Source organism: Pristiophorus japonicus, chromosome 8, assembly GCF_044704955.1.
Source record: "Pristiophorus japonicus isolate sPriJap1 chromosome 8, sPriJap1.hap1, whole genome shotgun sequence".
In the NCBI taxonomy this organism is placed as follows: Eukaryota; Metazoa; Chordata; class Chondrichthyes; family Pristiophoridae; genus Pristiophorus; species Pristiophorus japonicus.
This window is the reverse complement of record NC_091984.1, coordinates 177,638,700-177,664,674: the sequence shown is the minus strand read 5'-3', so window position 1 is coordinate 177,664,674 and position 25,975 is coordinate 177,638,700. Positions and strand designations below refer to the sequence as shown.

General features: G+C 44.5%; 1 protein-coding gene across 5 annotated transcripts in view; it reads left to right on the top strand.

Annotated features, from left to right (window-relative positions):
- Positions 1 to 25,975, top strand: part of LOC139268836 (hepatic lectin-like) — a 105,523-nt gene that overhangs the window by 13,268 nt on the left and 66,280 nt on the right. For 2 of the 5 annotated variants that reach the window (XM_070887584.1, XM_070887586.1), the window contains exon 5: positions 2,072 to 2,154. The exons of the other annotated variants lie outside the window; for them this stretch is intronic. The gene's annotated coding sequence lies outside the window, so the exon portion shown is untranslated. The remainder of the gene's footprint in view (positions 1 to 2,071; positions 2,155 to 25,975) is intronic. 5 annotated transcript variants of the gene reach the window in all.

Here is a 25,975-nt window from a genome sequence, read left to right as displayed (position 1 = left end):
ATATCCGGTGTGAGGGGATCCTTCAATGTGATATGAGGACCCATCGATGTAGACCTCTGGGGCATCCTGTATGGGCTCTTTCTGCACAGGATGGGTCTCAAGGGTAACGGACATTTATGCGGGTCCCCCTCATAGATCAGAAATTGTGGCAGCAAGGTGGTGGGTTTGGAAATGGTATCAATGTCTCCATAAATTCCAATGTCCATTTGCTGAGGCGCTGCGAGGAAACTAGCGAATCTCCAGGTTTCATCAGTTGTTTCAGAGGTGTGTGTCCACTGTGTAGGATTGTTGCCTGTAGCCCAGTAATAAAGGTAAAGTGATCAACCGACAGAAGACGGCCAGTAGGTGGCACTCGCATGCGGTATATGTCTTTTCTGCCCCCTGCAGGATTTGAAACGCGTATGCAATGGGCTGTCGTCGATCAGCTCGCATTTGGCACAGAACTGCAGGGATGCTTTGCTCTGTGGCCCTGAGTCCAAATGGAAGGGCTGCATGGTGTCAGGAGGGATCAGACATGTGGCCTGTATCACTGCAGTTTTTAATTTAGCCACAGACTGGGTGTGGGCATCAGTCCATGCCGGGCGTATGTCATCACCCTGCAGTTTTATTGAATCATACAGGGGCTTTGCACACTCTGCAAAGCTTGGGATAAAGTTCCTTTGGTACCCCACCAAACCCAAGAATGATCGTAAGGTTGTTTTTGAAGTGGGTAATGACAGTCGCTGTATTATCACCACTTTGTGAGAGTCAGGGGATGATGATCCCTCTGGAGAAATGGACACTCCTAGAAAGGTGACCTGTTCTTTTACTAATTGAGCCTTACAGAGATTCACCTTTAGTCCTGCCTGAGCCAACAATGTCAAAAGTTCGTGCAAAAGCGACAGATGCTCCTCCATGCTGTCGGTTGCCAGCAGTAGGCCGTCTACATACTGCAGCAAGCAGGTAGGGCGAGAAAAGTATTTTTAAAATTGCAGGGGCATTGTGGAACCTTTGAAGCAAGCATGTCCAGGTGTAGCTCTGGTCCTCAAATGCGAATGCAAATTTGTACTGGTCTTCCCCTTTAACAGGGATACTCCAGAATCCATCGGCTTCTGGGTCGAGAAGTATTTGGAACCGGCAGGAATTTGAGATAATATGGTAGGAGTTTCTCTTACTACCGGTGAGCAGGCTGGTGTTACAGAATTTAACTTTCTGTAATCAATAGTCTGTCGCCAGCTGCTATCAGGCTTTTTAACCGGCCATGCAGGTGACTTGGTTGTGAAAGTGCTTGTCCTAAGAACATCCTGCTCGATTCGGGATTTTGTGGTATCTCGGATGTAAAGGTGACTCTCCCTTGGGATGGGGTACTGTTTAGTGAATAAGTGGAGGGGTCCCTCAATAGATTCCTCGCCTGACATTTTTCCACAGTCAGGCTTGCATGTGGCAAACACCGCTAGGTGTTCCCGAATTAATTTCGCCACAGCTTCATTTTCGCTCCCTGGAGCGTCGTACTCAGATGGCTTTTTAATAGCAAAAACCGAGTGAGCATCTGAAATTTCTATCACTCCTGCCTTATCTCCCAATCCCATCCAAACACAGTCCTGATTCTAATCGATCACCGCGCCATACTGATCCAACACATCAGTCCCTAACATTCTCCTTCCGACCGGGATAGTCATCAGCATAGGTGCTAGGACGTTACAGGTGAGGCCTCCCAACTGAAGTTCAGTGGCCTTCCCTGTATACGCGGTGGTTGTATCACCGTTAAACCCTTTAAGAGTCATATAACCCTTGTCCACCGCCGCATGGCATTCAGGGTATGGGGTGTGGATGATGGTAACGGCTGAGCCAGTATCGATAAGCATATGCCTGCCCCCTTTTAAGACAACAAGGACTACTGGTCTCCCGCTACCATCACGTCGGAACTCCACTTCCGACCAATCTTTGGGGGCCGAACTCTGTCATAGGGTCGATCCTGGAATGGGTCTCTAATGAGTGTGCATTGTTGATTACGTACACCAGTAAATAATTTGTGGCAATTTGGGTTTGTATAAGGGTTATCAATTTATCCAATCTTTGATCTGTCCCACAGGGCTTGGATTCATCCCTCGGGAGATATTTATGCGTTGCATCATGGTTCGGTGCTGGTCTGGGTCTGCTGCAATCTTTTGCTAGGTGGGCTACCATCTTACAATTAAAGCATTGTCCCTTTAAAGGGGTTGTTTTGAGATCCCTCCACCATTGACACTGGTTTATTTGCAGTTGGTGGTGACTTCCCCTTTAACTGGTCTTTTACCATCTCCCAGGCTATTTGAGCATTGGTCTCGATATCTGTCCACTGATTGGTGGGCCTCATGGCTATTCCCAGGGTGGTTTTAACTAAAGGGTGGAGTTGGGTCAGGAACGTAGATTTAAATTGTTCCTGATTCTTTCTTGCTGTAGCATTTGCAGGTGCCTGGTTCTGCATACGTTTATAGATATCGTACACGTGATTACTGAAGGCTCCAGGGGTCTCTTCTGGGTGCTGCTTGGTCTGATTAAGCAGAGTCACTAAGTTCAAGTTTCGGATCCCTAAATGGTTTAGGATCTCGGTCATGAGTACATCGGCCGCTGCGGCAGCCCGGAGTACTGCTTCTGGCAGATTATCTTTTAGTGAAGTGGAACAGGCCAAGAAGAGGACTCGAGTTAAGTCTCTCTCTTCCAACTCAGGGTGACCCCTCCTAAAATTTGACCACCTCCTATTAACTTCCAGTGGGTCGTCCCCATCATTAATGGGCCCCAACTCGTGGCTACACGGCGTGGCGTCAGCACCAGATATGGGCCGTGAGTCGGTATGGTTACTGGTGATGTTGCCGTGTGCATTACGTCATGAAGAAGTGGTTATTACGGCTACAGTTGGCTCTTGTGTCTCCAAGGTATCTCATTCTACACCACTCTCCTGGGAATTATACTGACTTCCTTCCTCTTCTCAATCTGTTTCTCCCTTTTCCCCTTCTGCTATCTCTGTTATGGCTCCCCGTGTTACTGCGGATACTAGGGCCTGCTGCTCCACTAACTTACTTTTTAGCCTCGTTATTTCTGCTTCCCTATGTGGCTTCTTAATGACTTCTCTTAATGCAGTTCTAGCATCTTCTATCTCTTGTTGGAGCCTCAAGTTTTCCAATTTATATTTTTTTAACTCTAATTTGTTTTCATTTGCTTCAACAATGGCTGCGGTTTGAAATACTTTGTTGCTGACCCGTAAAGCTGCCTCTTCGGCCCCTCTTTCTAATTGCTTAATACTGTGGTTACAGTGGCCAATTTCTTGTCTTAACTGCTGTATTTCTCCCTCTTTTTTAACTGCTTCACAAGTTGGAGGCCTTCTTCCTTTTGTTTTATACCTTCAATCTTCCTTTTAACTAAATCTCTCTTACTTGCAATTTTTTCAAATCTTGTATCACTTTGGCGTCTTGCCTCATTAATTCCTCATCTCTCCTGGCACAATAAAAAACGCTAAGTGCCACGAAACTGCCCGTTTTGATCTCAACTCTCCCCTATCTACTCTCTCCTGTGTAATTCTCACCATAGAAACATAGAAACATAGAAAATAGGTGCAGGAGCAGGCCATTCAGCCCTTCTAGCCTGCACCGCCATTCAATGAGTTCATGGCTGAACATGAAACTTCAGTACCCCCTTCCTGCTTTCTCGCCATAACCCTTGATCCCCCGAGTAGTAAGGACTTCATCTAACTCCCTTTTGAATATATTTAGTGAATTGGCCTCAACTACTTTCTGTGGTAGAGAATTCCACAGGTTCACCACTCTCTGGGTGAAGAAGTTTCTCCTCATCTCGGTCCTAAATGGCTTACCCCTTATCCTCAGACTGTGACCCCTGGTTCTGGACTTCCCCAACATTGGGAGCATTCTTTCTGCATCTAACCTGTCTAAACCCGTCAGAATTTTAAACGTTTCTATGAGGTCCCCTCTCATTCTTCTGAACTCCAGTGAATACAAGCCCAGTTGATCCAATCTTTCTTGATAGGTCAGTCCCGCCATCCCGGGAATCAGTCTGGTGAACCTTCGCTGCACTCCCTCAATAGCAAGAATGTCCTTCCTCAAGTTAGGAGACCAAAACTGTACACAATACTCCAGGTGTGGCCTCACCAAGGCCCTGTACAACTGTAGCAACACCTCCCTGCCCATGTATTCAAATCCCCTCGCTATGAAGGCCAACATGCCATTTGCTTTCTTAACCGCCTGCTGTACCTGCATGCCAACCTTCAATGACTGATGTACCATGACACCCAGGTCTCGTTGCACCTTCCCTTTTCCTAATCTGTCACCATTCAGATAATAGTCTGTCTCTCTGTTTTTACCACCAAAGTGGATAACCTCACATTTATCCACATTATACTTCATCTGCCATGCATTTGCCCACTCACCTAACCTATCCAAGTCACTCTGCAGCCTAATAGCATCCTCCTCGCAGCTCACACTGCCACCCAACTTAGTATCATCCGCAAATTTGGAGATACTGCATTTAATCCCCTCGTCTAAATCATTAATGTACATCTCCCCAAATGAGGCAGGTCCGCCCTCGTGCTGTGCCTGTGCCCTTAACTCTTCTGTGTCTTGGACAACCTCTCCTGATAAACTAGCTCAACATTACTTTTTATTGTTGGCTTTCTGTCCATGACTGATCCCGTCATCCTGTGTCTTAAATTATTGGTGGGTCCCCATTTAAACAGTTCCAACCCACATTACTTAAACAGTTACAACTATCGAGACGAGTGCTCCCCTAAGACGCAACTCCCGATCCGTTTAATTGTTTCAATTATAATCGCAACACAGGTTAGAATCGCAACTCCCGAGATTTCCACTTGTTCAAAATAATCATCAAAAAGCTGTCTCGCCAGTTGCCCGCATTCTCCACCAATTTTGTAAGATTTCTGAATTTCTCTGGGCTTACATTTGACAGTGAGACGATTCTTTCAGAACAATTGCACAATTTATTAAAAACACACACATGCATTTAACAGCATTCGTCAAATATCCTATAGATCTACCTTAGTTACAACAGAGATACAATGAGGTTATAATAAAAGTGATATACGTTACTCCCCTTTTGCTGGCTGGTTTGAACACACGGCATGCTGATTTGGCTGGTCTTCAACAGGAGGCCTTTTGCCGTGTGTCCAGCAGGGAGAGAAGAGATGGCTTGCGTTTTTTATATTCTTCAAGGCCATTGTCCTCAAAGTCTCCCGATTAGACTTTGGTTCCAGGGCAGCAGCTTATTGGCTCTCCTCACACATATGGTTATCTGTTCTGGCTCAGCCATCTCTGATTAGTTTAAATGGCTTTCCAATACACAAAACCCACGCAGCAGTTCTGGGGGCTTTCAATTTGTTTCTTACAAAACTTAGCCCATGTTGGCAATCTGTGAGCTTCTCAACACAAACAGGCCTTTCCGTTAATCTACAGATTTTTTAATATTTATACATACACATAATCAATTTTAATCATTAATAAACACTTTTATTCTTACAAAATTGACAGCAACTTCTAGCGTGTGCACTTGCGCAGTTAAATGTGGAAATCCAGAAGCTGCTGTCAGTGATACCCTGCTCCTCCATAGGCTGCACTGTTGCAGTTTTCACATGTGCAATCATTAGAAATCACTGATTTGGCATGAACTTCAACTTTTTGCGCAACATTCTTATTGTTGAAACCATTGAAAAAGTTGACTGAGATGTAACTGAGTTTTTAACAGAGTACTCAGTCATAATTACTGCTGAACAACAACTCAGGCTCTGAAAAACTTGTTAATAATTCTGGAGTGTCATTGCTTCCATTTCCTGATGATAATTCCATAGATTTTTAAAATAGTAAAAAAAAATTGATTGTTTTTAATATTTCAGCTTCTACCTTAATCCCAGTGTATGTCCCCATCTTTATTTTGCTCTCTGTAAAATTATTAAAAAGTGAATGATAATCAATTGGTTCCTGTTTTTTTTTAGTTCCTGGTTTGTGGTCTGTGAGAATGCTTCAATCTGATTGGCTGCTCAGCCTGCTTGATCAATTCACTGTTCTGGGATGCCACAGATCCCCTATAGATGACGCTAGAATGCAATTGACATTGTCATAGGGGAAATTGAGCCACAGAGTTCACTAAATCTTTGTGGCCAGCTTCCTTCGGGGTCAGCAGCGCGTGCTAGCCCTTCTGTACTGACCGCAAAATCCAGGCCATAATGTTTGCTATGCTAACCCCATCAAAATATCTTTTTATTCCTTTCTCCCCCATGTGTTTATCTATCTTCCCCTTAAATTTATCAAATACTTTAATCCTATTCACCTTGTGACAATTTACTTTTGATTATATCATGTATTCTAAGAACATCCACCTCTACCTCTTCACCATGTCTCTGAAGTCCCTCCACTGCATTGATGTTATCAAACTGTTTTTCTGACATCCAGTCTTTGGTGAGCTGTTATATCTTCCAGTTAAACATTGAAGCTGTCATCATCACCATCATCACAAACTCCATATACTTGCCACTGTATCTATCTCCCCCCTGCCCACTGTCTCAGGCAGATCCAGACTGTTCACAGCCTCTATGAATTATTTGTCATTGAGCCAAGCTTTCAGCTCCAAATCTGCTCCAATATGAATGCTGTAAACTTGTATCTCCTTAACATCGCCTACCTCTGCCCCACCTCATCCACCTGCCACAGAAACCCTCATGCATGCCATTGGCACTTCCATACTCAACTATTCCAATGCTCTCTTAGCCCGCTTCCGCCCTCTATAAACTTCAGCTCGCCCAATACTCTGCTGCATCTGTCCTTGCTGATGTACATTGGCTCCAAGTCTCCTAATGAATTTTATTTAAAATTCTTATCCTTGCATTTAAATTCTTCATGGCTTCGCCTCTCCCCCTCTCTGTAATCTGCCGCAGCGCTACCATCTCACCCGCCTGACCTCTTCATTCCTTTGATTCTGGCGTATTGTGTATGCACCATCCCTCCCTCGCACACCGATTGGGGGCCATGCCTTCAGCATGTTCTGAAATGCACCACCTAATGTCGTCCTTCCCCAACTTCTTTAAGACAGCATATGAGTAATTTCAGACTTGGCGTATGGTAAATGTAGCATGCTTAGGATAAACAGATGATTTCAGATCAATGGTTCCCAAAGCTTTCTACCACTGATGGTTTTCCTTCCCTGGGTCTGTTGTAGGCTAATTGATGGAGATTACCATTATCATCGTATCATGCGACTATCATGATGGTAGAAGGTGAACTTGATGGATCTTGGACTTTTTCCACCTAGTAATTCCTATGTTTCAATATCTCTATGAAGGAAGGGTTAGAAAGAAGAGGACAGTTGAGGACTGAGAACAGAAAGGCCCATATGAGGATAGCTCATGTCCTACAGAGGGAGGTTTCTGAAAGAGTGAGCGCAACACCCAACACACAGGAATAAGCACTCTAACCGAAATAGACACTACACCAAAATAGACCACCACCTAGATAGGTGGATCTCTCTGCATCCTATAATTCGGACAGTCAGTGACACTAAGCTGGAAGAACTGACACGGGGAAATGCACTATTTAGAATCAGATTGCTACGCATTGACCTCAAATCTCCTAATATCACCACTGATTGGTATTCCCATGAATATTTCATGCTAAAACCAATTTGAATTTGATTTTCTTCAAATGAGGGTCACATAAATCCCAGAACACAGTTGGTTTTGTGAAACTTTTGTGCGGTGTCAGTTATCAAACAATATTGCCGAACATCTAATTTTTCTTGTGAGAAATATTGGGCAATGCGGAGCAAAACAATGTCAGAAATGGAAGAATTAAATGTGATGAATTAATGGAAAGATTTAATGAGGTTAGTGTGGTTGATGTGTATATAGATTTTCAAAGGGCGTTTGATATAGTACCTTGTTTGCAAAATTGAAGCCCATGGGATTAAAGGGGCAGTGGCAGCATGGATATGAAATTTGCCAAGAGACAAAAAGCAGGGAGTAATGGTGACTGGATGCTTTTCAGACTGGAGGGAAGTATACAGGGGTGTCCCCCAGGTGTTGGTATTGGGGCCACTACAATTTTTGATATAAAATGGCCTGGACTTTGATATACAGAGCATAATTTCAAAGATTGCAGATGGAACAAAACTCAGAAGTGTAGTAAACTGTGAAGAAGGTAGTAACAGAATTCTCGAGGACATAGACAGTCTGGTGAAATGGGCAGACACATGAAAATAAACCTAAAGAAGTGTGAAGTGTGAAGTGATGTGATCACTGCCAGTTATAGACAATGTTGATTTTCTTCCATTGATTTCAATGGAAATGAAGATCAGGAGGCTCCAAAACCTACTGCTGATCCACCGCTTTACCTGGGGATGCAATTTGAAAATCTACCCCATCAAGTTAAACTATGGGGTGAAATTGCTCTTCTTGAAGTCAATTGAGAAGAAATTCAGGGCGCAGTGTAAATCGGGTTGCCGATTTGCTATCATCCATTTTACACTTTTGGCCAAAACAAATTTCACCCCTATCTGTTGGGAAATACTGCTAAATGCATTGAACCAACAACAGACAGACCTGGAGTGAATGCGTGAGTGTGTGCTTTCCCGTGCACACACCAGTGCATGACCACAGTATTGACAGATCATAAGAATATAACAACGTAAGAACATAAGAATTAGGAGCAAGTGTAGGCCATATAGCCCCTTGAATCTGCTCCACCATTCAATAAGATCATGGCTGATCTTCGACCTCAACTATACTTTACCACGCAGTCTCCATAATCCCTTGATTCTCCTAGAGTCCAAAAATCAATCTATCTCCGCCTTGAATATACAGAATGATTCAGCATCCATAACCCTCTGTGGTAGAAAATTTCAAAGATTCACAACCCTCTGAGTGAAGAAATTCCTCCTCATGCCAGTCTTAAATGGCTAACTCCTTATTCTGAGTCTATACCCACTTCACCTGCCCCCATCCCACCCCAGTTCTAGACTCCCCAGCTAGGGGAAGCAACCTATCAGAATCTACCTTTTAATCCCCCTCAGAATCTAACGTCCAGAAATCTTGGTCGGCGATCTGGTAAAAAAACTTTAAAAAGAAGCACATTTACCTGAAGCTGCTGTGCCCACGTGAGTTCCCAGTCCTGAGGCTTCCACTGACTGCGCGTTGCAGCACATGCACGTCAGGATGTGCGCAGGGCTGGAGCTGCAGTCACATGGCTCTGGGCAGCCAATCAGGTAAAGTATGTTCTCATTCATAATAATGGGAACTCCGTGAGTTGGAGTTCCTATTATTATGAATGCGAACCAACCCCCCCCCCCAACATTAATTAAAAATAGAAAAAATACACTACATATTTAACATTAATTTAAATTAAAGTTATTTATGTATTATTAAAAATATATATTTTTTCCAATTTTTTTAAAAGTTTTTTTCATAATGCTTTAAAATAAATTTAACTTAGTGGGCAGGGTTTTTTAAATTAATTTTTTTTTAAATGTTGTTTTATGTTTGAAGTGTATTTTAAAACTCAGGCCTGTAAAAGGAGGCTATGTGCCTGCTTTTATCAGGAGCAAGAGTTTTCAGGACATTTGCTGGGCAAGAAATGGGTAAATACTGCAATCTTGCCATTCCAAATGTCTTGGCTGCTGAGATACAGAAGATCTGTCAAGCTCCAGCTTGACAATTTTTGAATTGCCCTGTACCACTTCCTTAATAATGGATTCCAGCATTTTATAAATGACTGATGTCAGGCTAGCTGGCCTGAAGTTTCCTGTTTTCTCTTCCCCCTTTCTTGAATAGCGAGATTACATTTGCTACCATCCAATCTGCTGGCATGGTTCTAGAATCTAGGGGCTTTTGGAAGATCACGACGATTGTATCCACTATTTGTGCAGCCACCTCTTTTAGAACCCTAGGGTGCAGGCCATCAGGTCAATGGGATTTGTCAGCTTTTAGTCCCATTAGTTTCACAAGTAATTTGTCTCTACTGATATTAATTACTTAAAGTTCCACGCTCTCATTAGCCTCTTGGTTCCCTTCTATTTTGGGGTGCTTTCTGTGTTTTATGGAGAAGGCAGATATCCTGTCGAATCTTTGAGCCCACAGCCTTTGCTCCACTGGAGAATTCCAAATTGAGTGAACTCTTCAGCCCTACAGAACAAGGCATCAGTTACTTGCCAATTGCAATAATCCTGCACAGTTTCCTATGGATGACTGGAAGGATCTGAGATGACTTAAACTGCGTAACGGTTGAGTTATGTGATCACCTTCATTCTATATTGATGGCTCTGCTGTCTGCGGAGGGGGTCATTTAGTCATCTCGGAGCAAGTCATATAGTCAATCGATGGCCTCCTTTGTAAAGTGCATCCATTGCAGCCAGCACACCAGACATCTCCTGGAATGCTAGTCGAGGCCAAGGCACTCTCTGGATGGGGTGCTTGCGATTGGGGTGTTGTCTCTGCTTGTGGTTCTTCACTCTCTGCACTGCCTATCTCTGATCGTCTTCTTCTTCATCCATTATAATATAAAGCAGGGGTTAGAGACAACAAAAGATCCATTTCTTATTTCTACAATTGAGTGTAAAATGGTTTACCGTGGTAAGAGAAAATCTTCAATGGTTCCTGGAGGAGCTGATTTGTGCCTGGTTACGGTGACTACTGTTACCTGTGAAACTGCAAATCTGGTTGCAATTTGAAGAGATCCTGCGATGAAAGGGAATTGCAAGAAACTCGCATTTGTCACTTAGGGACAGGGCCATTATTATGGGCAGAGATACGTTCCTAGCCACGATCGATAAATGGTCGTAAGAGATGAAGGAGATTTTTGCGCGTTGTATTCATTTATGCTCCAAATTCTGCACTTATTTTAGGCTGCAAATTTATTTAGCACCCTGATTGTGCCTCTATTGGAGTTTAAGATGCAGTAGAAAATGGTGCGTTAACAATGGTACTGAGAGAACTTAATTAAAATCTCAAACAAATCAGCTTCGTGATTTTGCCTCTATTCTTTAAGGGCTGCAAGCGTTTTGTACTGACCAGTTCATCTGATTGGTACTGCGTTCTCTGATGTGTAAATCAACTAGCGAATGTGTGTGGAAAAGTTGATGGAAGAGTGAAAGGTTCTCACAAAACCTCGCTCCATTTATTGCCACAACCTTCACTATGCAGCCTATAGTTTCACAGCGAGACCCATTTTACAGGATCTTGCTGGTGGCAGGAACATTTATCTCCTGCTCTTAAATGTAATGACGCGTTTTATTTTGCATGCCAATCTATCATGTTATACATTTTAAATGTGTTCCTGTGCAGCAGAACCCTTTTTTGTGGGATATATCAGATTAAAATAAACCCCTTGTGTATGTACTCTATGGAGGAGACATTCTCTACCTTAGCTCCACCCGTTAGCGCGGCGTTAAGTCAAGAAAGAGGCGACCGCCAGTCCTCCGCCAGCTGGTCACAGGTCCCGCAGCGCCCTCCATATTGGAAGTCCCGCTAGGCTGGTGTTCTAAGGTATTGCCCTGCGGTGGTGATGTCAGTCGATGAGCAACGCCTACTTAACGTCACCACTGCGAACTTCGACCCTAGTGCTGAGTTCAGCGCTGCGTCCTAAGCAACGCCAGGTAAACCGAGCATGCATGCAGCACCTCTTAAAGCGACACACACATCTTTCAGGTAAGTTTGCATTTAAACTTTGGGGCTGGCTTCTTTTGATTTTATTGAAGAAGTGGATTGCTGCAATAGATTTGAAATGTTTTTTTAAGTGTGTATGGAGTGCTGCTGGATGCTTGAAAGGCCTCCAATGGTAAAGAAAGGCCTCTGAGAAAACAGAAAATGCTGCAAGTACTCAGCAGGTCAGGCAACGTCCATTGGAGAGAGAAACCGAATTTGCATCTTACGCAAGATGCTTCCTGGTCAGCTGTGTATTTCCAGCATTTTATGCTGTAATTTCAGATTTACATTATCTACTCACAGAGGGAAGAGGAAGAAGCAGAAGCCAAAGAGGAGAAAGCCTAATAGGAGAAGACCGAAGAGGAGGAAGCCAAAGAGAAGGAAGCAGAAGGAAGGATGCAACCCTTTTTTGCCGGGATATCCAGGATGGAATCATCTGCCTGTGGTCCCAGTGACCACAACCCTAATTCCCCTTTCAACATTAATCCCACACCTTACCTTCCCTCTGTTACTGACCATCACACTGTCCTCTTGGCCGCGATGCTGAAATAAAAGCCACCACAAAGCAAACTTTAGAATCCAACTTTATCCAACTATTCATCCAATATGACACCAAGAAATCAACACATCACCCTTATGCATTCTCTTAATGACTGTCTTGTTTGTGCCTTTGCCTATCGGCTGAAGTCATGCAGTGCTGCCCCAGTGGCTGCAGCATGGCTGGTGGAAGGCTGCTGACTTTACGTGGGAGACATTGCAAATGGCCTTGCTTGTCGACATTGAAAAGCTGGTAGCACTCAGTGTCAAATCAATCTTCTTCTTCATCTTCATCATCTTCTTCTCCTTCCACTGGCTGGGCAAGCTGTATTTATTGGGGGGGGGGGGGGCGGTGAAATGAGGAAGGCACAAGGGTGGAGTTGTGGTGAGGGGGGGCAGGAAAGCAAGAGGTGTGCTTGCCAGAAGATGGATAACATGAGGATACCAATATCTTGTATCCTATCTGCCCCTTCGCTCGGCAAGTGCTCAGCCACTCCCCTGCCAAGAATGACCTGCATTGTTTCCTCCAAGGGGGTGAGGTGAGGTGAGTAATGGGAGACGTGCCTCGTGATTGGTACAGATTGTTGGTAGGTGAGTGATTGTGGGGGATGGGGTGCGTGCATTGGGCAGTGTGTGAGGCTAGTGGTGCAGTTGGTAGGAGATGGCTCTTGAAGATGCAGTTACTGGCCTTGACCACTGAATTAAGGGCATGGAGCTTCTTTGGGCACTGGGGCCAGGTCGCGGGGGTGGCGGTGATGGCCTCGGTGATCTGGTCTCATGTTGTTCTTTCTGGAGGGCCTCCTGGCCCATGTGGGTAGAGCACCTCTCTTGCAGTGTTGACTCCCTGCACAAAACTAAAGTGCTGTGTCCGAGACCCTGAGTGCCCCTTCCTTGGCTTGCTGAAGCACTTTTACCATTTGTTTTCAGTGTGGGAGGCAATTAAGCTTTAAGAGCTGTAAACTGCCATTTTGGGGCATTTTTTAATGTTTATATTATTTTGAAAGAAAATAAGGGTTGAAAATGAAGTTCCGAACATTACCCCTTTAATTCATCACCCTTTTAATTGCCCACAATTCATTGCGAGCTCCACAGCCTCGCTCCCAAAGGCTGTGAGGTTCGCAATGAATTATAGGCAATTAAAAAATCTAACACCTCCAGGAGGGTGTTACACCATAAGTTAGCGCTGGGCTACAAATCCCAGGCCCCAGCACAAATTATTTCCCGGTAACGCTGCGGCCATTTTCAGCGAGCGTAAACCTGAAGCCACGGTGACATCTGTCGGTTTCTGACAATGTCCAATTACCGCCCTACTTATTTTCAGTTCTGCTGTGTATCAGCGCCACCCTCTGGAACACAAATCATCTGTTTACAATCACTGCAGAATACCAGATAATTTCCATGAAATGTTTTCACATTTACTTCCTTTCTTCCGAGTAATAAGTCGAATCTTTAGATCTAAAAACAAAAGCAGTTTTTTAAAAAAATCAATGCTTAATTTATTATTAATGTGACATTAAATCATAATTGAACTAACTGCAAAGAGTTGATAAAAACAGAGTTAACATTTTTGATCATGCCATTAGGCTAGTGGTATTGCTCTCAGAGTAGCACTTCTATTACAAAGTACAACAAATTATTACAAAGTATTCAAAGCTCAGAAACAGGCCACTGAGCCCAACAAGTCCACGCTGTGATTATTCTCCAGATGAACTTTCTCCCCCTTCTAACCCCCATTAATATATCGGTGAGAGGCCTATAAAAGGCACAGCAGGGAGTCCAGGGCCCAGCGTCGAGGAGGTGCTTGGAGAGGCAGTCGGGACTTCAGAGAGAGGCCTATAAAAGGCACAGCAGGGAGCCGGGGCCCAGCGTCGAGGAGGTGCGTGGAGAGGCAGTTGGGACTTCGGAGAGAGGCCTATAAAAGGCACAGCAGGGAGTCCGGGGCCCAGCGTCGAGGAGGTGCGTGGAGAGGCAGTCGGGACTTCGGAGAGAGGCCTATAAAAGGCACAGCAGGGAGTCCGGGGCCCAGCGTCGAGTAGGTGCGTGGAGAGGCAGTCGGGACTTCGGAGAGAGGCCTATAAAAGGCACAGCAGGGAGTCCGGGGCCCAGAGTCGACGAGAGGTGCGTGGAGAGGCAGTCGGGACTTCGGAGAGAGGCCTATAAAAGGCACAGCAGAGAGTCCGGGGCCCAGAGTCGGCGAGAGGTGCATGGAGAGGCAGTCGGGACTTCGGAGAGAGGCCTATAAAAGGCACAGCAGGGAATCCGAGGCCCAGAGTTGGCGAGAGGTGCGTGGAGAGGCGTGGCTTGTGCAGCTACAGGGAGAAGGCAAAAAAGAAATAGAAAGGTGACGTCACAGCCAAGGGGATAAGTGATTGGTGAGTAGTTTTTCTTTTCTTTTTTCTCTTCTATAACAGTGAGTAACTTTTAACATTTTTGTTGCCAATTTAAGAGTATCTAACGGTTAAGTCATGGCAGGAGAGCTCAGTCACGTTATATGCTCCTCCTGTACCATGTGGGAACTCAGGGACACTTCTGGTGTCCCTGACGACTACATCTGCGGGAAGTGTATCCGCCTCCAGCTCCTGACGGACCGCATTGTGGAATTGGAGCTGAGGGTGGATTCACTCTGGAGCATCCACGATGCTGAGAATGACGTGAGTAGCACGTGTAGCGAGTTGGTCTTACCGCAGGAGAAGGGTCCACAGCCAGCTAGGGAATGGAAGACCAGCAGGAAGAGTAGTACAAGGAAGGTAGTGCAGGGGTCCTCTGTGATCATCCCCCTGCAAAGCAGATGCACTGCTTTGAGTACTGTTGAGGGGGATGACTCAGCAGGGGAGGGCAGCAGCAGCCAAGTTCATGGCACCGTGACTGGTTCTGCTGCACAGGAGGGCAGGAAAAAGAGTGCAGAGCGATAGTGATAGGCGATTCAATTGTGAGGGGAATAGATAGGCGTTTCTGCGGCCGCAACCGAGACTCCAGGATGGTATGTTGCCTCCCTGGTGCAAGGGTCAAGGATGTCTCGGAGCGGGTGCAGGACATTCTAAAAAGGGAGGGAGAACAGCCAGTTGTCGTGGTGCACATTGGTACCAACAACATAGGTTAAAAAAAGGGATGAGGTCCGACGAAACGAATTTAAGGAGCTAGGAGCTAAATTAAAAAGTAGGACCTCAAAAGTAGTAATCTCGGGATTGCTACCAGTGCCACGTGCTAGTCAGAGTAGGAATTGCAGGATAGCGCAGATGAATACGTGACTTGAGCAGTGGTGCAGCAGGGAGGGATTCAAATTCCTGGTGCATTGGAACCAGTTCTGGGGGAGGTGGGACCAGTACAAACCGGACGGTCTGCACCTGGGCAGGACCGGAACCAATGTCCTAGGGGAAGTGTTTGCTAGTGCTGTTGGGGAGGAGTTAAACTAATGTGGCAGGGGGATGGGAACCAATGCAGGGAGACAGAGGGAAACAAAAAGGAGAAAAAAGCAAAAGACAGAAAGGAGATGAGGAAAAGTGGAGGGCAGAGAAACCCAAGGCAAAGAATAAAAAGGGCCACTGTACAGCAAAATTCTAAAAGGACAAAGGGTGTTAAAAAAACAATCCTGAAGTCTTTGTGTCTTAATGCAAGGAGTATCCGTAATAAAGTGGATGAATTAACTGTGCAAATAGATGTTAACAAATATGATAGGATTGGGATTACAGAGATGTGGCTCCAGGATGATCAGGGCTGGGAACTCAACATCCAGGGGTATTCAACATTCAGGAAGGATAGAACAAAAGGAAAAGGAGGTGGGGTAGCATTGCTGGTTAAAGAGGAGATTAATGCAACAGTTAGGAAGGACATTAGCTTGGATGATGTGGAATCTATATGGGTAGAGCTGCAGAACACCAAAGGGCAAAAAACGTTAGTGGGAGTTGTGTACAGACCTCCAAACAGTAATAGTAATGTTGGGGAGGGCATCAAACAGGTAATTAGGGGTGCATGCAATAAAGGTGCTGCAGTTATAATGGATGACTTTAATATGCACATAGATTGGGCTAACCAAACTGGAAGCAATACGGTGGAGGAGGATTTCCTGGAGTGCATAAGGGATGGTTTTCTAGACCAATATGTCGAGGAACCAACTAGGGGGGAGGCCATCTTAGACTGGGTGTTGTGTAATGAGAGAGGATTAATTAGCAATCTCGTTGTGCGAGGCCCCTTGGGGAAGAGTGACCATAATATGGTGGAATTCTGCATTAGGATGGAGAATGAAACAGTTAATTCAGAGACCATGGTCCAGAACTTAAAGAAGGGTAACTTTGAAGGTATGAGGCATGAATTGGCTAGGATAGATTGGCGAATGATAGTTAAGGGGTTGATTGTGGATGGGCAATGGCAGACATTTAGAGACCGCATGGATGAACTACAACAATTGTACATTCCTGTCTGGCGTAAACATAAAAAAGGGAAGGTGGCTCAACCGTGGCTATCAAGGGAAATCAGGGATAGTATTAAAGCCAAGGAAGTGGCATACAAATTGGCCAGAAATAGCAGTGAACCCGGGGACTGGGAGAAATTTAGAACTCAGCAGAGGAGGACAAAGGGTTTGATTAGGGCAGGGAAAATGGAGTACGAGAAGAAGCTTGCAGGGAACATTAAGACGGATTGCAAAAGTTTCTATAGATATGTAAAGAGAAAAAGGTTAGTAAAGACAAACGTAGGTCCCCTGCAGTCAGAATCAGGGGAAGTCATAACGGGGAACAAAGAAATGGCAGACCAATTGAACAAGTACTTTGGTTCGGTATTCATTAAGGAGGACACAAACAACCTTCCGGATATAAATGGGGTCAGAGGGTCTAGTAAGGAGGAGGAACTGAGGGAAATCCTTATTAGTCGGGAAATTATGTTGGGGAAATTGATGGGATTGAATGCCGATAAATCCCAAGGGCCTGATGGACTGCATCCCAGAGTACTTAAGGAGGTGGTCTTGGAAATAGCGGATGCATTGACAGTCATTTTCCAACATTCCATTGACTCTGGATCAGTTCCTATGGAGTGGAGGGTAGCCAATGTAACCCCACTTTTTAAAAAAGGAGGGAGAGAGAAAACAGGGAATTGTAGACCGGTCAGCCTGACCTCAGTAGTGGGTAAAATGATGGAATCAATTATTAAGGATGTCATAGCAGCGCATTTGGAAAGAGGTGACATGATAGGTCCAAGTCAGCATGGATTTGTGAAAGGAAAATCATGCTTGACACAACTTCTGGAATTTTTTGAGGATGTTTCCAGTAGAGTGGACAAGGGAGAACCAGTTGATGTGGTATATTTGGACTTTCAAAAGGCTTTCGACAAGGTCCCACACAAGAGATTAATGTGCAAAGTTAAAGCACATGGGATTGGGGGTAGTGTGCAGTGTGCTGACGTGGATTGAGAACTGGTTGTCAGACAGGAAGCAAAGAGTAGGAGTAAATGGGTACTTTTCAGAATGGTAGGCAGTGACTAGTGGAGTACCGCAAGGTTCTGTGCTGGGGCCCCAGCTGTTTACACTGTACATTAATGATTTAGACGAGGGGATTAAATGTAGTATCTCCAAATTTGCGGATGACACTAAGTTGGGTGGCAGTGTGAGCTGCGAGGAGGATGCTATGAGGCTGCAGAGTGACTTGGATAGGTTAGGTGAGTGGGCAAATGCATGGCAGATGAAATATAATGTGGATAAATGTGAGGTTATCCACTTTGGTGGTAAAAACAGAGAGACAGACTATTATCTGAATGGTGACAGATTAGGAAAAGGGGAGGTGCAACGAGACCTGGGTGTCATGGTACATCAGTCATTGAAGGTTGGCATGCAGGTACAGCAGGCGGTTAAGAAAGCAAATGGCATGTTGGCCTTCATAGCGAGGGGATTTGAGTACAGGGGCAGGGAGGTGTTGCTACAGTTGTACAGGGCCTTGGTGAGGCCACACCTGGAGTATTGTGTACAGTTTTGGTCTTCTAACTTGACGAAGGACATTCTTGCTATTGAGGGAGTACAGCGAAGGTTCACCAGACTGATTCCCGGGATGGCGGGACTGACCTATCAAGAAAGATTGGATCAACTGGGCTTGTATTCACTGGAGTTCAGAAGAATGAGAGGGGACCTCATAGAAACGTTTAAAATTCTGATGGGTTCAGACAGGTTAGATGCAGGAAGAATGTTCCCAATGTTGGGGAAGTCCAGAACCAAGGGTCACAGTCTAAGGATAAGGGGTAAGCCATTTAGGACCGAGATGAGGAGAAACCTCTTCACCCAGAGAGTGGTGAACCTGTGGAATTCTCTACCACAGAAAGTTGTTGAGGCCAATTCACTAAATATATTCAAAAAGGAGTTAGATGAAGTCCTTACTACTAGGGGGATCAAGGGGTATGGCGAGAAAGCAGGAATGGGGTACTGAAGTTGCATGTTCAGCCATGAGCTCATTGAATGGCGGTGCAGGCTCGAAGGGCCGAATGGCCTACTCCTGCACCTATTTTCTATGTTTCTATGTTTCTATCCTATTCCTTTCTCCCTCATGTGCTTATCGAGCTTCCCCTTAAATGCTTTATGTGTCTTAACTACTCCTTGTGATTGCCAATTCCACATTCTAACTACTCTGGGTGAAGACATTTTTCCTGAATTGCCTATTGAATTCATTCGTGACTATCTTATATTTATGGTTTCTAGTTCTGGTGTCACTCGCAAGTGGAAACAGATTCTCTACACCTACCCTATCATAATCATAAACACCTCTACCTCGAGGAAAGAGCCATATCGTGTTCAATCTTTCCTGATACATATCACCTCTCAGTTCTGGTATCATTCTAGTAAATCTTTTTTTGCACCACTCCAGTGCATTTTGTATCCTTTTTATATCATGGAGACTAAACTGTTCACAGTACTCCAAGTGTAGTCATAAGAACATAAGAAATAGGAGCAGGAGTAGGCCATTTGGCCCCATCGATCCCATTCTGCCATTCAATAAGATGATGGCTGATCTGATCAAAGGCTCCGCTCCACTTCCCTGCCCACTCCCCATAACCCTTTACTCCCTTTCGCTCAAAAATCTATCTCTGCCTTAAATACATTCAATGACCCAGTCTCCACAGATCTCTGTGACATAGAATTCCACAGATTTACAACCCTCTGAGAGAAGAAATTTCTCCTCATCTCAGTTTTATTCTGAAACTATGCCCCCTAGTTCTAGATGCCCCCATGAGTGGAACCATCCTCTCTGCATCTACCTTGTCAAGCCCCCTCAGTATAATATATGTTTCAATAAGATCACCTCTCATTCTTCTAAACTCCAATGAGTATAGGCCCAACCTACTCAACCTTTCTTCAGAAGTCAAACCCTTCATCTCAGGAATTAACCTAGTGAACCATCTCTGAACAGTCTCCAATGCAAGTATATCCTGCTTAAATAAGGAGATCAAAACTGCACGCAGTACTCTTGGTGTGTCCTCACCAATACCTTGTACAGTTGTAGCAGGACTTCTCTGCTTTTATACTCTACCCCCCTTGCAATAAAGTTCAACATTCTATTTGCCTTCCTGATTACTTGCTGTACCTGCATACTAACTTTTTGTGTTTCATGCACAAGGACCCCCAGGTCACTCTGTACTGCAGCATTTTGTAATTTTTCTCCATTTAAATAATAATATGCTTTTTTATTTTTTCTGCCAAAGTGGATAACCTCACACTTTGCCACATTATACTCCACCTGCCAAACGTTTGCCCACTCACTCAGTCTGTCTATATCCCATTGCAGATTTTTTGTGTCCTCCTCACAACTGGCTTTCCCACTCATCTTTGTATCATCAGCAAACTTGGCTACATTATACTCGGTCCCTTCATTCAAGTCATTAATATAGATTGTAAATAGTTGAGCCCCCAGCACCGATCCCTGTGGCACCCCATTAGTTATTGCTTTCCAACCGGAAAATGATGCATTTATCCCAACTCTCTATTTTCTGTTAGTTAGCCAATCCTCAATCCATGCTAATATATTATCCCAACCCCATGTACTTTCATCTTGTGCAGTAACCTTTTATGTGGCACCTCATCAAATGCCTTCTGGAAATCCAAATACACCACATCCACTGGTTCCCCCTTATCCACCTTGTTCGTTACATACTCAAAGGGCTCCAGCAAATGTGTCAAACATGATTTCCCTTTCATAAAACCATGCTGACTCTGCTTGACTGAATTATGCTTTTCCAAATGTTCTGCTACTGCTTCTTTAATAATGGACTCCAGCATTGTCCCAACGACAGGTGTTAGGCTAACTGGTCTATAGTTTCCTGCTTTCTGTCTGCCTTCTTTGTTAAATAGGGGCATTACATTTGCAGTTTTACAATCCGCTGGGAATTTTGGTAGATTACAACCAATGCATCCACAATCTCTGCAGCCACTTCTTTTAAGACCCTAGGATGCAAGCCATCAAGTCCAGGAGACTTGTCCATCTTTAGTCCCATTATTTTACTGAGTACTTCTTCTTTAGTGACGGTGATTGTTTTAAGTTCCTCCCTTCCTCTAGCCCCTTGTTTATCCATTATTGGGATGTTTTTAGTATCTTCTACCATGAAGACCGGCACAAAATATATGTTCAAAGTCTCCACCATTTCCCTGTTCCCCATTATTAATCTCCAGTCTCATCCTCTAAGTCTAACCCAGGTTCTATGCAAGTTTAACGCAACTCCTCTGCTTTTTAACTCCATCCCTCTAGAAATGAACCATAGTGCTTTGTTTGCTTTTTCATAGCCACATTGTCGCAGACATTTGTAGCTTTCTGGTGGAAGACCTGCTGCCCAGAGGACCTGATGGACATTCCTTGCCAGTGACTGTCAAAGTCACCACTGCCCTCAACCGCTTCACCCGAGGCTCCTTCTAGGGATCTGCAGCAGACATTTGCAGGATCTCACAGTCGGCTGCTCACAGATGCATCACCCAGGTGACCGATGTCATGTTTCACAAGTCAGACATTTAAGCACTCTTTGCCACTGATAAATCCAGTATGACTGAGCGGGTGCTCGGCTTTACAGCTCTTGCTGGCTTCCCACAAGTGTAGGGTGTCATCTACTGCACACATGGCTAATAATGCATCCCTACATCACCCAGGAACTGGAAGGGGTTCTACTCCCTCAATATGCAGCTTGCCTGCAACCACAAAAAGATCACCATGCATGTGTGCTCCAGATTCCCAGGGAGCAGTCATGACTCTATGGTCCTGTGCCAGTCCACCCTCCTGCAGTTTTTGCACCTCCGAACAGACTTACTGGCTGGCTGCTTGGAGACAAGGGCTACCACTGAAGATGTGATGTCGTGGTTCATGACACCCTTGAGGAGGTCAAGCAATGAGGCCAATAGCGCTATAATGAAAGCCACATGATGACCAGATGTGTAATAGAGCAAGCAATCGGCATGCTGAAGATGCATTGCAGATGCCTTGACAGATCTGCAGAAGTCCTTCAGTATGCACAATATAGCGCAGCAGCGAGGTTTGGAATTGCAGGAGGAGCAAGGTGCAGAGCGCACAGCCTCTTCGGTGGGGCAGGTGGAACTTGAGGAGGAGGAGAAACCCAAGGTGGATATGGCACCAGAAGTGGTGCACATTGCTGCCCGAGAGGCCCGGGATGGCCTCTTAATACCACAATTTAGTTAAGTTGCACCAGTGCAGCCATATGGCTCCCAGATGCTGTGCTTGTCCTGCATTCAGTTCTGGATGAGCAATAATTTTCTCCAATTAAATATTGGGAAGACCGACGCCATTGTTTTCGGTCCCCGTCACGACCCCATTCCCTAGCCACTGACTCCATCCACCTCTCCCTAACATTTGTCTGAGGCTGAACCAGACTATTTGCAACCTTGGTGTCATATTTCATCCTGAAATGAGCTTCGGACTACATCTGCGGTATAACAAAAAACGCCTATTTCCACCTCGGTAACATTGCCCATCTCCACCCTTGCCTCAGCTCTTCTGCTGCTGAAACCCTCATCCATGCCTTTGTTACCTCTAGACTTGACTATTCCAACGCACTCCTGGCTGGCCTACCACATTCTACCCTACGTAAACTAGAGGTGATCCAAAACTCGGCTGCCCGTGTCCTAACTCGCGCCAAGTCCTGCTCACCCATCACCCCCGTACTCACTGACCTACATTTTCATATTAGATTTCAAATCTCTCCATGGCCTCGCTCCTCCCTATCTCTGTAATCTCCTCCAGCCCCACAATCCTCCGAGATATCTGCATTCCTCCAATTGTGGCCATTGACCATCCTTGATTTTAATCGCTCAATCATTGGTGGCTGTGCCTTCAGCTGCCAGGACCCTAATCTCTAAAATTCCCTCCCAAAACCTCTCCACCTCTTTACCACTCTTTGCTCCTTTAAGACACTCCTTAACACCTACCTCTTTGACCAAGCTTTTGGCTATCTGTCCTCATTTCTCCGTATGTGTCAAATTTTATTATATAAGACTCCTATAAAGGGTCTTGGGATGTTTTACTATGTTAAAGGTGCTATATAAAAACAAGTTGTTGTTTTATATCATGGAAATTAAAACTCTATTTACCTGGACTTTCCAATAGCTTAGTTTCAAAAATCTTAAATCTACTCATGTGCCTGTCAGGCAAGTGGCTGACCACAAAAGTTGGCAAGACAGCTATCAATTTTGAATGTGTTTCTACAGTTCGAGGTGAATTTCCAACTTTGATGCAGTTACTGACAGGCCAGATTGCCGCGGACAATGTTATACTTTGATAAGATAATAAGGGTATTAAGGGATATGGAGCCAAATGGAGTTAGGATGCAGATCAGCATGTTGTCACTGAGTGGCAGAACAACCTCGATGGGATTAATAGTCAACTGCTGTTCCAAATATACTTGAGTTGAGGCAACTTCCTTTAGCAGCTGGTTCAGCAATCTGAGGAGCAGAATCGGCATGTTGTTATTTCGGGTTTCTACTTTCTCAGTCGTTTTTAGGTGGTGTTTGTAGGTTAGTGACAAGTGGAATGTGACACTCATTAGACTGGATGAGCATCATGCTGAAATTTAACATTTAGGATGATAGTGAGTTGAAGAGAGCCACTGGCATTGTACAAATGTACAAAAGATGGAGGACACACTCTGATTCAAGATGCCATTTCTGGCAATACTTGGCTATAAGTTCATATCATTCGTCAATGTCTTAAAATAATACTGTAGTTATTCCCACATATAGTAAACAACCTGGAATTAAAAGGTAGCTTCAAGCTGATTAGTCCTACCTATTTTTTGCATGTCACCAATTTTTCGCTATTAGAACAGTTAAGCACAAGCAGTAGTAGCCCAATCAGTTGATGCCAGCTTTTAATTCCATATCATTTGCTATATATGGGAACAATTGCAGTATTCAAAATACAATTTACTTGAAAGCTCAAAATAAACATTAATTTTACCTCTGTGCTGCTATATTTCAAGCATCGAAACTGTTTTTTTTCTTAATTTAACACAGAAAATGCTGGAAATACTCAGCAAGTCAGTCAGCATCTGTGGAGAGAGAAATAGAGTTAACATTTCAGGTTGATGACCTTTCATAGAACTGGAAACATTTAGAGATGTAACAGGGAAAGGGGCATGGGAAGGAAAAACAAAAGGGAATTTCTGTGATAGGCTGGAAGACAGCAGAGAGTAAATGACAAAATGGATGATAGTGCAGGGCAAAAGGGGTGTTAATGGGACAAGTAAAGAAACAAAAGATGGGTCTAGAGGAGTTGCAAATGGCAAGAATATAATAATTACCAGCAGCTTTTGTCCCCCCTAAAAATAAGAGCACTGGTTGCAATCTGGAATTCTTGAACTCAAAGTTGAGTCTGGAAGGCTGCAAAGTGGTTAATCGAATGACAAGGTGCTGTTCCTTGAGCTTCCATTGAGCTTCATTAGAACAGTGTAGGAGGCTGAGGACAGAGGGTCGGAGTGGGTCAGCATACTACAAGATGTCAACCTTGGGCGTGAAGTAGTTCTTATGAATGTTGTCGCCACATGTCACCATCAATGACAGCCAGGAATAGCGTACAACTCCCCCTACTTCATCCCAACAGTGTGTCATAGCCCAATGATTTGTTTTTAAAAGAAGTCCTGTTATATGTGGGGATTTATTGCTGAAATTGTTCTACATTGTTAAAGGATGAGCAATCTTTCAAATCGCTATCCCAGATAAAAAAAATCATGAAAATCATCTGCCGAAAAATCACAAGCCGTCCTTGGACTTACACTGCAAGCGAGTTGGCCTGGATATAAACATCTGAACTCTGTGTCGTTAGGAGTGAGGGACAATATATATATTTCAAGAGTTTCTGATAGTGTGTCAGCCATGACTCAATGGGTAGCACCCTCGCCTCAGAGTCAGAATGGTTGTGAGTTCAAGTTCCACTCCAAAGGCTGGTGTATCAAAATCTAGCCTGACGGGGTCAATGTAGTTAAGGTAATTGGGCGAGAAATTGATGCCCTTACCGCCACCTGATAGCGCCAGCGATGCATGAATAAATGGTGGTACTGCTTTTGCACCAATTGGAGGCGGTCCCGGTGGGCATCGCTGTATTGGTCATCCTCGGCAGCACCCTAAAAAAAATGGCAGCATGGTGACATCAAGTCGGCATGCAACGCCGACTTGAAGTCACCCTGCGAACTTCGGCACTAGCACTCAAGTCAGCGCTGGGTGCTAAGCATACCTATTTAACCGGGTGTGCAAACAGGCTGACAGACGCTGACAGAGGCAATATCTGCAGCTATTAAAGGGACACACACTTCAGTTGGGTAAGTTTGAATAGAAAGGTTTGGACTGGGTTGTTTTATTTTATTGAAGTGGTAGCTTGCTGGAATAGAGGGGAAAAACGTTTTAAGTGTTTTGGCAGTGCTGCTGGATGCTTGCAATGGCTCGGATGGTAAGTAAAGGCCTTGAAGACAGAACATGCTCTGAATACTCAGCAGGTCATAGGATTACATAGGATATATGGCACATAAAGAGGCCATTCGATCCAACCAGTCCGTGCCAGCATTTATGCTCCATTCGAGCCTCCTCCTGTATTTCCTCATCTAAATCTATCAGCATAACTTTCTATTCCCTTCTCCCTCATATGCTTGTCTAGCCTCCCCTTAAATGCATCTACACTATTCGCTTCAACCACTCCCTCTGATATTGAGTTCCACATTCGCACCACTCTTTGGGTAAAGAATTTTCTTCCGAATTCTCTATTGGATTTCTTGGTGACTATCTTATATTGATGCTCCAGTTATGCTCTTCCCAACAAGTGGAAACATTCTGTATCCACCCTATCAAAACCTTTCATAATTTTAAAGACCTCTATTAGGTCACTCTTCAGCCTTCTTTTTTCAAGAGAAAAGTGACCCAGCCTATTCATCCTTTCCTGAGATGTATACCCTCACATTTCTGGTATTATCCTTGTAAATCATCTCTGCACCCTCTCCAGTGCCTCTATATCCTTCTTATAATATGGCGACCAGAACTGTACGCACTAGTCTAAATGTGATCTTAACCAAGGGGTCTTGCATTGAGCAGTGTGTGAGGCTAGTGGTTCAGTTGGTAAGTGATGTCTTTTGAAGATGCATTCACTGACCTTGACTAGTCTGAGGTCATAGAGCTTCTTTGGGCACAGGAGCCAGGTGGTGGGGTTGACACTGCTGGCATTGATGGCCTTGGTAATGTACTCCCACATTGTTCTTTCTGGGGGGCCTCCTGGTCCCTGTGGGTAGAGGACCTGTTTTGCAGTGTTGACCACCTACACA